Consider the following 14,531-nt stretch of genomic DNA (forward strand, 5'->3'; position numbering starts at 1 on the left):
ATATCGATCACAGTGCCACCTATCGGAAAATCCGAATTTTTTCTAACTGTTTTGAAGACAAACTTACCCTGTGAGATTGAACTCAACGGTTGGTTCCTTTTTCAGCTTACCAGTGGCAAGCATAAATTTTTATATATAAAATATAGATGGGACGATGAAGTACCAGAGTTGGAGATGGAGATCAGAGTTTAAATCATAGCCACAGAGTTTTGACTTCTGATGCTTTCCATTTAAATTCAACCGGGCTATTCGGGTCATGTTCTTCGATTTCGATGTAACTTAAATATGTTGCTCTCTGGTCAAAATAATGAGACACGTATTTTTTTGTTCGCCCGAAAAAATTTTTTTTCAAGAGTTATCGGCAATTTTGTTTTTCGCCTCAAACTCGATTTTTTTTAATTATATAAGAAATTTTTTTTTGTAAATGCCCATAACTTAGTCAAAAATGAACCGATTTTAATAATTTTGGGTTCAAAATGATCGTAATTACATACACAAGCGACTTCATGTAGAAACAATTGCAAAAAAGTAGTTGAAATTTTTTTATTTAGCAAAACAGAAAAAAAATTGAAATTTTTTCGAAATTCAATATTTCAAAAAGTGTATTTTTTTTTTTTATAACTTTTTCCAAATCAAAAGGACATCTCAAACTTTAATTGAGCTGCATGCCTAGTAGCTAAAATGAGTTGTTTTTGAGTAATGAATTTTTGAGTAAACACCCTGTTTCGCACTTTTTGTTTTTCGCAAAATAAAAAATTTTCAACTACTTTTTTGCAACTATTTCTATATGAAATCGCTCGTGTAAGTAATGACGATCATTTTGAACCCAAAATTATTAAAATCGGTTCATTTTTGACTAAGTTATGAGCATTTAAAAAAAAAAAATCTTATATTATTAAAAAAAATCGATTTTGAGCCGAAAAACAAAATTGCCGATAAAGCTAGAAAAAAATTTTTTTTGGGCGAAAAAAAAAATACGACCAGAGAGCAACATATTTGAGTTACATCGAAATCGAAGAACATGTCCCGAAAAGCCCTTTTGAATTGAAATGGAAAGAATCTATATAAGAAATTTTTTTTTAATTGCTCATAGCTTAGTCAAAAATAAGCCGATTTGAATGATTCTGGGTTCAAAATAATCGTAATAACTTACATAAGCGATTTCATGGAGAAATAGTCGCAAAAAGTAGTTGAAAATTTTTTCTTTTGCAAAAAACAAAAACTGCGAAACAGGGTGTTTACTCAAAAATTCATTACTCAAAAACAACTCATTTTAGCTACTAGGCATGCAGCTCAATTAAAGTTTGAGATGTCCTTTTGATTTGGAAAAAGTTATAAAAAAAAAAAAAACACTTTTTGAAATATTGAATTTCGAAAAAATTTCAATTTTTTTTCTTTTTTGCTAAATAAAAAAATTTCAACTACTTTTTTGCAATTGTTTCTACATGAAGTCGCTTGTGTATGTAATTACGATCATTTTGAACCCAAAATTATTAAAATCGGTTCATTTTTGACTAAGTTATGGGCATTTAAAAAAAAAAATTTCTTATATAATTAAAAAAAATCGAGTTTGAGGCGAAAAACAAAATTGCCGATAACTCTTGAAAAAAAATTTTTTCGGGCGAACAAAAAAATACGTGTCTCATTATTTTGACCAGAGAGCAACATATTTAAGTTACATCGAAATCGAAGAACATGACCCGAATAGCCCGGTTGAATTTAAATGGAAAGCATCTTCTATAAAACGCTGCGCTAAGGATTTCAAAAAGTTTTATGTTACCAAAGCGCCCTGTACTTTAAATTTAGCCAATTACCGGGTGTACAAAACTCATTTAGAAATTTATAATGGAACTCGTCAAGAAATCTGCGCATAAAATCAGCTTATGCAGGAAGCTTATGAGTTTTGGCTATGCGTCATAGTCGTTGAAAGATTCCTAGTGCATTTCCTATTCTTGGTAGAGTAAATGTTTTTACTTAATGAGTGTAACTTGCATATTTTCAAAAAACGTTCAAAAAATTTTAAGGCCCATGGCCCAATAAAAGCTTGCTTTTCATTCTACAACTGGCAAAAATGAATAAAAATGCACTGAAAGAGAACGAAGCATTTTTTAAAATGATTATTTATACAATTTTACCCTTAATGCAATCCACATTACCATTACTCAGGGTACATAAAATACGATTCTGCATTAGTTTTAAATATCAACAAAAGTCTCCTCAATTCAAATATGGATTCTTATACAGTAAAAAAAGAAATAGCGCTAAATATTACATATTTTTACGTTCTTATAGACCTTACTTCGTTTGCTGGGTAACAACAATAGCTAAGATAATATTAACAAGTAAGTTTAGCATACTTTTAGGGCGTAGCATATTTTTTACAACTGTTTATTTGTGTGTTCACATATCCACACACCTATTTACTCTTACGAACAAGAACAAAAAAGTTTCATTACCATTACTGTTGTACAGAAGAGTAAGGCAACGATAAAGCGAGAGCAGAAAGTGAATTTGCTGATAAGACGTATAAAATTTCCGATAGGGGTTTGGTGCAGCACTAAAAATGTGACGTCAGTAACTAAATCTTATCTTTGAAGCCATTTATGAATGGAGAAAATTTTTAACACAATTCTCACGGGTGTGCGGATAGCACATTAGATCGCGAAAATGCACAGCGTCATAACATTCGCCAGTAATGCCACACCGAAAGAAACATTGCATGGGTATTTTTTAAACAAAAATTGATCATTTTCAGTTTCCACACCACCATTGAGGCTAGTATTTAATGCGCGGTTGCCTAGTACGCTTTATCACCCGTATACAAGGATGTTAGATTTACAAGGCTTAGCCTATAAACATGGCGAAAAACAAAATAGTGAGAGGAACTTCGGCTGCTACGTCATAGCGGGATTCGCCAACAAAAAGATAAACGGTAACTTCACATGTATTCACACACTCGTCCAACCAGTCGTTGTGTAGAAAGCAACGAAGCAACACGAGTAATTTTTTTTTTTCGTCTAACACTAACACAATCAGCCGAAATCTGCACGATAAGTTCACACATATTCGCATACCCGTCCCATACTCACACACTTGTCCAATCAGACGTTGTTCAGACAGCAACGAGGTGACAAAGTGTTAATTGTTTTTTTTTTACACAAACTGATTCATTACCCCACTACGTCAAATTCGCTGAGAGCCGATTAACAGTCTGATATTGTCAACCACATTAGAAACATTTTCTCCATGACCCGTATACACCTTGATAATAATAAAAAAATAAAAACAAACAGTATAAAATATATAAATAAGCAAAAAATTCAAAATTTTATATTTACATGAAATTAGTCAAAATTAAAATCCAAAAGTAATAAAATAATATAATAATAACTAAAATAAATAAAAATATTGCAATTTTTTAATATACCATAAAATTTGGGTAACATAAAAAAAATAATTTAAACAACAACCCTAATAAGTTAAAGCAGACAACCTTTAATTTATTATTTAAAATTAATTATTGTTTAATTGATTACTTAAAAACAGTAAAATAGATACTTCTAACTCAAATTCAATTCCCTTACCTACCCTTTTCAACCATAAACTATATATTTATATGTATAAAAATTTACAGACATAAACCAACACACAGTTTTCAATAAAATTACATGTACATAACTTGTATGGCTAAAATAGCAAAATGGCTATTTTTGAGAGCCAGTTCCCTAGGATGAAAATTTTTATAGGTTAGGTTAAGTTAACTTGCCTGACCAGCGTTGCTAGCAAACTATATGCAGAAGCGCTGTTTCGAATATAAACGAGGCTTTCTTAACCCTTTCCTTTACCTTCGACTGTCTGACTGTTGTGAACGGCCCCCAGGTATCTCGTGAATGGTTTAGCGGTAAGCGCCAACGATGATAGAATACAAGGCTGTGCCTTCTGAATTCGCTGTGTCGTCAGAGCTGATGAATAAACGAACAAGACGAAGGAGAATTACTTGTTTGTGAAGAGGAAGAGTTGGCGAAAGTAATGGAAACAACCCAACAAGATATTATACGCACCCACACACACACACGCTTTTTTGACACGGCGTCTTCCATCTATGTGGTGGCAAAAGAGCCATTGGCCGAGAAGAGGACGGCATGTGCTATCAATATACTATTTATCGTGATGAAAAGAATTGGAAAGGTGTGTCCATTAATAAACCGTTATCCGGCTCTCCGCGAATCTGAAATAATCAGCTGATTGGCTGATGTAATTGGGGTATTGAGTTCACGAAAAAATCAACGCAGCCCCCTCTCATGGTGAAAAGATTGTTAGAGGTATACTACCTACTAGACCGTTATTCGGCTTGAAGCGAATTTAACATATACAAAAATTAGCTTTAGGCTAGTGAAGCACAAAACGAATGACGAAGAATTCAAAGCCCCACTCAAATTTTTTTTTTCACCATACCTAACGAGCAAACCTGCTATCATCTTTGGACCCCACTCATATTGCTTCATTACCGGCTGAACAACGACTGATTGAACAAGTATGTGAATACGTGTCAAATGAGCGAGCAAAATTCTCCTCTCGAGTATTCGATATCATAGCAGCCGAAGTTTACTCGTTCAATTTACTTTTTCAGACTAAACCTTATACTGGAAACTGTTAGTGCGTATTGCATACTTATAAGCTGCGATATGGCATCACTTCAACAAAATGGGGTTGTCAATTGATCGCCTACTATATAAAGGGTGGTTAAGTTTCAAGGGCCGGTGTTGATTTTGAATAAAATACAATTTTTTTACGAAATTATTGTCATTTCTCTTTATTATGATAATATTGGTATGGCTCAAAATATCGGGCAAATGGCGTCGGCCTCCATCCGATGGTCCAAATTTTCGATGACGTTGAGGCTTTAGCTCTTGAATTGTTCCTGGCTTATCAACGTACACTTTTTCTTTCAAATAACCTCAAAGAAAGAAGTACAACGGTGTCAAATCACATGTTCTTGGCGGTCAATTGACCTCGCCGCGACGTGAGATTATTCGGCCATCAAATTTTTCGCGCAAAAGAGCCATTGTTTCGTTAGCTGTGTGACAAGTGGCACCATCCAGTTGAAACCACATATCGTCCACACCCATATCTTACAATTCGGGCCATAAAAAGTTCGTTATCATCTCTCGATAGCGAACACCATTCACAGTAGCTACCTGACCGGCCTCATTTTGGAAAAAATACGGCCCAATGATGCCGCCGGCCCATAAACCGCACCAAACAGTCACTCTTTGTGGGTGCATTGGTTTTTCGGCAATCACTCTTGGATTATCATTCGCCCAAATGAGGCAATTCTGCTTATTGACGAATCCACTGAGGTGAAAATGTGTCTCATCACTGAAGATGATTTTCTGTGATATGCATTTTGATTCGAACGCCCGTTTTCATAATAAGCCTGAATAAGTTTAACGCGTTGCTCGATTGTGTATCTTTCCATGGTTCAAAATGAGTTAGTCTGAAACTGAAAAATGTCTAATGAAATGTAGAAAAAACTTAACGTTTAGGTGTGGTTTACATTCAATATCGGCCCGTAAAATTTAATCACCCTTTATAATTTTATTTGACTAGTTTGTTTTACGTTTTTGGTGCAATGAGTAGCAAAAAAACTGATTATACAGAAAAAAACATTGTTTGAAAATTTGACGCACCAAATGGTCTTCATCAACTATTGTCCATTTTATTCATTGCTCTGTTTTTATCTCTTATTTCAATAAAAAAATGTCTACATCTTTAAAAAAACACCCGTTCCCTCAAGTTCGAAACATATGTAATTACTTACTTATTGGCTTTAATGGCTCCCTGAATTAAATATGTCATTCATCGCGTGGTCGCTGATAGCGCACACATACACGCGCCTGCCACTCAGTAGACAGCGAACAAGTGGCTGGGCAGGCGTCTGTATTGCCCACTTACTTGTCCAAAGCGCTTAGGCCGGATATGCAATTTAGGACATGTATTACACATTCAAGTGTTTATAGTAGATAATGAACTTTGATTTTGCTAGGTGCGTATGTGTGTGTGTGTGTGGTATGCAGGTTGAGTGAAGTACCATTGCCATATTTTGTTTTTCGCAGTAAATAATAAACTTTTATTAGTTCGAATGCATTGCCATACGTAAATTACTTTATTACCTTAATGATTATTGGAGGTTTTGGACGCTGACTCATCGCTGATGAATGCACTCGAGGGGGTAGAGACTGAAAGGCTGTTCAATTTTTGCTCTTCGCTCGCGATTGTTCATTGTTTTGTGTAGAATAAACAGCTAAACGTAATTTGGAAACACCAACGGCTGATAGCCATAACAATTTGGACATAACAATTTAATTTAGATATAGGCAGCTAGGAAAAGTAATAGAAGCAAAAGCAATAGGTGACTTATGCCGTTGTTTACTTTTTAATAAACCATTCAATTTCTCTCACCTGTGTTCTACACCCTCTATTCCAAAAGAAATCCACACATTTTATAAAAATCAGCAACCAGTGCATGATTTGTGAAAAATAGATTTTATTAATCAATACTACTTAGTCTTGCCATAAATTATGTAATAAAATTTACAATACATCCGGCCATAACGAATTCGCAGAAATAAGCTCCATAATTTTTGCTTTTTTTCATATACATTGTCTACTCATAAATTACACTCAGTTTCGTCTCAAATTCCGTTTGTTAACAATGGAGTAGAGAGCTAAGGAAAATCGCATTGCAGTGATATTTACGAATTGCTGAAAAAACTTAATATTTCGAGAATGTTCGCTTACCGCATGATCGGTCGTTTTACTCAAACGCCTGCAGTGACAGCCAGAAAAGGAAGTGGTCGTCCTCGCGTGATTCGAACCAGTATAGCCACAAAAGCCGTTCGAGAAAGAATTCGCAAAAATCCCCATAGAAAGTAGAAAATCATGTCCAGAGAAACGAGTGCATCGATCAGATCCCCGTCAAAACTAACTAGAGGTGATCTCTACATGAAAGCCTTCCGGGGCATATTCGCTCAACGGGTCATATTTTGACAACACGCTTGAAGAGAATGGTTCCATATGTAGAAGTCCACGCAAGTGGGGAAAGTTACTGGTCCCCATTCACTTGTGAGTGGCCCGGACGATCCTTCTGCATATGGATCAAGAAGCTCACAACTCCCGGGATTAGCCCAAGTATCCTCTGGGTAGCTTCAGAACACCCGTTCGGAAGTGAGCTAGCATGAGAAGACGAAGCATTCCAGGATAGCAGGTTGCGCGCTGGACTTGGGACCTGCCACTTAAAAATACCCCCCAATGAAAAGATCTACAAAGCCTGGGATGAGAACTACCTATACTGAAGGAGACCCCTGCAAACAAACTAAGGATTACGATTTGAGAGCATGCACCTGGAATGTCCGGTCCCTTAAGGGGGAAGGTGTCTCTGCTCGGCTGGTTGACGTCCTCGTAAGAGCAAAGGCTGACATCACTGCCATCCAAGAGATGCAATGGACGGGACAAGGCAAGAAAAGCGTAGAACCTTGCGACGTCTACTACAGTTGCCATGTAAAGGAGCGCGAATTCGGTGTTGGATTTGTTATGGGAGAGAGACTTCGTCGCCAAGTACTGTCGCTCACTCCGGTGGACGAGCGCCTCGCAATAATCCGCTTCAAAGCGCGATTTTTTAACATCTCGTTATTTTGCGCCCACGCCTCGACGGAAGAGAGGGACGATGCGGCCAAAGATTCTTTTTTTGTGAGCACCTGGAAAGGTCCTATGAGCGCGGCCCCCGCCACGACATACAAATCGTGATTGGCGACTTCAACGCCAGAGGGAAATTTTGGTCCCTGCACAACGAAACATCCAGTAACGGACAGAGGCTGATCGACTTCGCTGGGGCCCGAAACATGGTAGTCTGCAGCACCAGATTCCAGCATAAAAAGATACATCAAGCTATCTGGCTATCTCCTGATCGAACATTTCTCGTTCTCTACGTACCGCCGCCGAAAAAGAAATCGGATTCCGGCGAACCCGAAAAAACAGTTGGTACGACGAGGAATGTCATACTGCCGCAGAAAGAAAGAATGCTGCCTATAGAGCCACAGAGCGCTAAAAAGGAAGAGAGACGTATTATCCGAAAAAAGAAACGAGAGGCTTAAATACGTGAGCACGAGAAGTTTGAGATGCTGGCCAATAGGAACAACGCCCGAAAATTCTACCATAAAGTTCGGCGGCTTACAGAAGGTTTCAAAACCGGGGCGTTTTCCTGTAAGAACAAAGCATACTTAAATTATGGAGGGAACACTTCTCGAACTAAATAGTGATAGCTGCGCATGTCACAGAGAATGTGAACATCCCGATACCCCAATCGCCGACGACGTAATTGTCGTTCCGCTACCCGACCATGACGAGGTGAGAATAGCGATAACGCGGCAAAGGAACAACAAAGCCGCGGGAGTCGTTGGACTTCCGACTGAGCTATTCAAACATGATGGCGAGGAGCTGGTCCATGCATCAGCTCCCATGCAAAATATGGATATAACGAAAGCATAACTACCGATAGGAATTTAATCCATAAGAAGAGTGATCCTGCAATCTGTGCCAATTATCGCGGGATTAGTCTTCTGAATATCGCCTAAAGGTTCTAACGAGCGTATTGTGTGAAAGGCTGAAGCCCACCGTCAACCAACTGATTGGACCTTATCAGTGTGGCTTTAGACCTGGAAAGTCTACCATCGGCCAAATATTCACAATACGCCAAATCTTGGAAAAGACCCATGAAAGGAGAATCGAGACACACCATTTTTTCATCGATTTCGAAGCTGCATTCGACAGTACAGGCCGTTAGAATTGGGAAGAACCTCTCCGAGCCGTTTGAAGCCAACCGAGGTTTCAGACAGGGTGACTCGCTATCGTGTGACTTCTTTAACCTGATATTGGAGAGGATCGTACGAACCGTAGAACTTATTCGCCCAGGTACAATAATTTATAAGAGCGAACAATTGTTGGCGTATGCCAATGATATTGACATCATCGGCCTTAACAACCCCGCTGTTAATTCTGCTTTCTCCAAACTGGATTAAGAGGCAAAGTGAATGGGTCTGGTGGCAAACGAGGACAAAACGAAGTACCTCCTGTCATCAAACAAACAGTCGGCGCACTCGCGTATCGCGTCACTGCTGACTATAGCTATTTCGAGGTTGTAAAAGACTTCGTATACTTTGGAACCAGCATTAGCACCGAAACAAGGTCAGCCTTGAAATCCAACGTAGAATCTCTCTTGCCAACAAGTGCTACTCGACGAACAAAACTAACACTTTTGAAGGCTCTCATCAGGTCCGTCCTAGTGTATGGCGCAGAAGCGTGGACAATGACAATATCCGATGAGGCGTCACTTGGAGCGTTTGAGAGAAAGATTCTGCGGAAGAGTATTGTACCTTTGCACGTTGGAAACGCTGAATATCGCAGACGATGGAACGATGAGCTGTATAAGATTTACGACGACATAGATATAGCGCAGCGAATAAAGGTCGAGCGGCTACGTTGGCTGGGTCATGTCGCCCGAATGGATACAAACGCTCCGGCTCTGAAAGTATTCGACGCGGTACCAGCTGGTGGTAGCAGAGGAAGAGGAAGACCTCCTTTGCGTTGGTGGAGGAGGACTTGGCTTCACTTGGTGTGTCCAACTGGCGCCGGTTAGCACGAGAAAGAAACGACTGATACGCTTTGTTACTCGTAAACTCGGCCAATTAAGAAGAAGACGCTTGAAGAATATTAGAATCAACTTGCAAGCAGCTTCTTCGATGGCACGTAGTCAATGGCCCTGAAAATGTTATTTTCACAGATGAGAACTGTTCACTGTCGAAGAAGTTTTTAATATTAAAACTGGCAAAATCTATGCTAAAACATCTAAAGACGCAAGAAATGCTGTTCCAAGGGTTCAGCATGCTACCAACCAGCTTCCACAATGGTTTGACGGGGAGTGTTCTGCAAAGGCATTACATTTCTTCATTTCTGCGAAAAATGGGTTAAGATCGGGGCAAAAGTGTACGGGGAGGATGTATTAGAAGGCATGGTGAGCAGTCTCTTCAATGGATCTTCAAGCAAAATTCCGCTCTAGCCCATAAGACAAAAACCACCCAGCAGTGGCTAGAAAAACAATATTTCTGGGTTCATAGCCGCAAAAGATTGACCGTCTAGAAGTGCAGATCTGAATTCATTGTACTACAGTTTGTGGTGAGAGCTGGAAAACATGGCATGTCGAAGACCTCACAGAAATTTGGAGAGTTTCAAAAAATGTTTGTTTCGAGCAATGATGTCAATATCCATGGAAACCGCGCGTACTGCAATAGCCGAATGGCCTAATCGTTTGAAGACTTGTGCAAAAGCAAATCGTCACAATTTCGAATGAAAATTAAAATTTTGCTGTTTTGATATTTATATGATTACATAAAACTAACTTCATTGAAAAAAGAATTATAATTTAATATCTATAACGGACTTAACTTGTAGCAGAACTTATGGCAATAAAAAAATCTTGCAGAATTTCATTTAGTTTCTATTATTTTTCTATCAGTATATCGATAATAAAATGCATGTGCATGACACCCAGAAATACTATATGGCATATGTATGTATGTAAATATATGTATGTGACTGACAGTACTGACTACAAAGAGCCAAAATTATACTATGCACTCTAACAACTGATTGGTAACACTTTATCGGCGTTGTTTAGCTTATCGTTCTAATTCCCTGTTAAACAAGCAAATTTGCACCTCCGGTTTTCTAGAAATATAAAATAATCTTACATTTGAACGATAACTTTATCTGTGCAAGCTTTTTTATCGATTATTTCTGGAAAATAGGTGGGACCATTGAAGAAAAATTGGCACGTTACTAATCTTATCTAATATTTAATGTGACCACAGGCAACAATCAATAACTGCCGAAGTTGATTTCAGAAAGATTTGAGTTATATGGATATGTTATTGTATATTAATACCAACAAAGGTTGTAGTGAGCAATCTCTCGTAAATTATCAATCAAACATTTTGAAGTTTATGCTCGTTGTCAAGGTGATATTTCGCGTTAAAAAACTCGTTTGCTGTTTTTTATTTTTTCCATTCAGTTGCGAGTTCCAGGGTGTTAACAGCAGCAGACAACAAAGAGAAAATTCGATACATTTCACAGTTTTCCTTTGATAAAGGCAAAAATATAAGCCACGCTGAAATTGTGAATGGTGTTTATGATGTCGTTACTGTAACAACTAGGAATTTTGGTTTCGCCGATTGCGTTCAGGCATTTCTTATGTTAAAGATGCACCTTGCACAGGCAGGCCTGCTATCAAAAATGTCGATAAAACCACAGTCATAATCGAAGTTGGCCGGCTGTTATTAGTCGTGCAAGAGCCAAAGGGCGAGCATAAAAGAGTTTTAATTTAAACCTTTGGCGCTAAAATTTTACAAAACATTTTATAAAGGATGGTTAAATTTCAAGGGCCGATGTTGAATGTGAACCACACCTAAAGATCAAGCTTTTTTCTGCATTTCATTTGACATTTTTCAATTTCAGACTAATGCAATTTGAACCATGGAAAGATACACAATAGAGCAACGCGTTAACGTTATTCAGGCTTATTATGAAAACGGGCGTTCAAATCAAAATGCATATCGCGTACTTCGTGATTCAGTGATGAGGCACATTTTCACCTTAGTGGATTCGTCAATAAGCAGAATTGCCGCATTTGGGCGAATGATAATCAAAGAGTGATTGCCGGAAAACCAATGCACCCACAAAGAGTGACTGTTTGGTGCGGTTTATGGGCCGGCGGCATCATTAGGCCGTATTTTTTCCAAAATGAGGCCAGTCAGGCAGTTACTGTGAATGGTGTTCGCTATCGAGAGATGATAACGAACTTTTTATGCCCCGAATTGGAAGATATGGATGTGGACGATATGTGGTTTCCACAGGACGGTGCCACTTGTCACACAGCTAACGAAACAATGGCTCTTTTGCGCGAAAAATTTGATGGCCGAATAATCTCATGTCCCGGCGATGTCACTTGGCCGCCAAGATCATGTGATTTGACACCGTTGGACTTCTTTATTTGAGGTTATTTGAATGAAAAGGTGTACGTCAATAAGCCAGCAATAATTCAAGAGCTAAAGAATGAGATAATTCGGCACATTAACGGCAGAACCTCAATTATGCCTCAACGTCATCGAAAATTTGGACCATCGGATGGAGGTGTGCCGCCGAGGCCGCGGCCGCCATATGGCCGATATTTTGTTCCATACGTAATTGAGCCGTACCAATATTATCATAATAAAGAGAAATGGTAATAATTTCCTAAGAAAATGTATTTTATTCAAAATCAACACCGGCCCTTAAAACTTAACCACCTTTTTTATAATTTATTTTTTATTAAGCTATTGATAAACTTTACTTAACGTATGGGTAAAGTGCTTTTTCTCGAAAGTATGATTTTCGACTTAATCGGTGATTGTTTGTAACCCCACTTTTAATTTGTTTAATTGTTTTTTAATATTTTATTGTACATACATACCTTTAAACAATAAATGGTGGCGCCATTCTGAAAATATTTTGATAATTTGATTTTAAAAATATATTAATACTCACATTCCAATAGTTAATGCATCGGTAATTGTGTATCATTTGCGCCTTAAGAGTGATATAGTAACATTTTGTTTGGTAACTCAATAAAGTTTTATATATCAAATAATTAAAATTAAGATTTAAAATCAGATGGTAATGCCTTTCAAAACTATTATTGGAATAGAGCTATATTTATGTAAATCACACCTAAAGGTTTTTTTTTCATCATTCATTTTTTTTTCAATAAATATATTTTTATAATCAATTTCATAATTCATTTCCAAAAAAATATATTAGGTGGCAACATAAACTAAAATATTTTGAATTTGCTAAAGCTTGTTTAAACACATTTCGCTTGATATCTATATCTTAATATTGAAGTGCAATGTATTATTAATTGCGAATTTTACAAAAAATTTCAGATGGCAGCATTAAAAATTGGTTTTGGAATGGATATGGAAATGCATACAAATATTTTCCTCGAGTTTTGCTATTTTCAATAAACTACTACTTTATAAGGTAAACAGGTGGCAGCCCCCCGCTTAAATGAGACATCTACGACCCACAGACTTTTCCAAATTTTAAAATCAGAGTAGTAGTAGCGCTCACCGAAATGGTGGTTGCAGGAGCAATTTAAAAAAAAATGGTTCAATGAACCACCGCACAGTGGGAGAAATTTTTAAATTCAGAATTCTCCAAATTTTGTTTGTTTTATTGAAAATTTATTTCCTAACGGGGCCTTTTCTGGTTTCGTTTTTGTTTTGTTTCAAATATTCGCATATCTGTGAGCTTTCGAATTTAACACATGTTTTAACAATTGCAATAATTACTATTTACCTATTTTTAAGTGCAATTTTGTTGAACTGAAAAACTTAAATATAAAATTTTTTAATAAGATTTGCGACTTAATTATTATAATTTGGTATGTGTTAAATAAAAAAAAAAGTCATTGTAGTCTGTTAATATATGTTTTAGATCTTTACACTGGAAAAAGAAATTGTCCTATATCAAAGTGTTTTTATATACGTAATCCAATGTTCCGTAGAAAATGAGTATGGTGGATTCGATGGGACTCGATTCAATGTTTGTATAATATGTTGTGGTCTACGTCTTGTCAAAAAATTGGCTGTAAGTATTTGCAAGTTACTGATTTTTTTCCTTTTTTAGATACTATGGCAGAGTCTAAACGCACCCTTTTTTTAATATGGCATAGTGAACCAGTACCAACAAAAAAATTTCTAATGGTTGAAAATCATATATTTTCTAACGTCATTGATCGCTCAAAGTATAGTGCAAACTCGCAAAATTCAAAAACAATTAAGAAATTTCATAAGCAAACTTGTAGAAAAGTGGAAAGAATGTCATAGGGTTATGTCAGTGTTCGAAGAGCGAAATAAGAAATGGTTGGATGAAAATATAATTTTTTCTAAGCCAACTGTTGATCACCGTATACAAAAACCTTTTTCAGAGTGTACAATGAAAACTAAAAAAAAAAAATCCATCAATTGTTAACGAAACACCTAGCCAAGAGTTAATGGTAGCGGCAAGCGTAAGTCTTTACAAAGCTGGAAAAAGAAATGCTTCACAGGTTGTTTCAAAATTGTCTGCAGAAAGTTCGACTGCTTCGAAAATGCTTAAGTCTGTAAACTCTGAACAAAAAACCCCAATTCCGTATACACCTGAGGAAGCTTTATATCTTTATATAGATGGCGGATTATTAAAAAAGGTCGTACAAAATAATGCAATATGGTGCCAAAGAACGAAACTGCAATATTTATCCAAGCTACGATATTTTACTTAAGGCTAAAACAGAGTGTTACCCCAGTGACTTACACGTAACTGAACTTTCAGCGGAAGTTGCTCTGCAAAGTCTTGTAGACCATACTATTGCACGTATAGTACAAGGATTTTCAAAATCT

The sequence above is a fragment of the Anastrepha obliqua genome, chromosome 5 (assembly GCF_027943255.1).
Source record: "Anastrepha obliqua isolate idAnaObli1 chromosome 5, idAnaObli1_1.0, whole genome shotgun sequence".
Taxonomy (NCBI): domain Eukaryota; kingdom Metazoa; phylum Arthropoda; class Insecta; order Diptera; family Tephritidae; genus Anastrepha; species Anastrepha obliqua.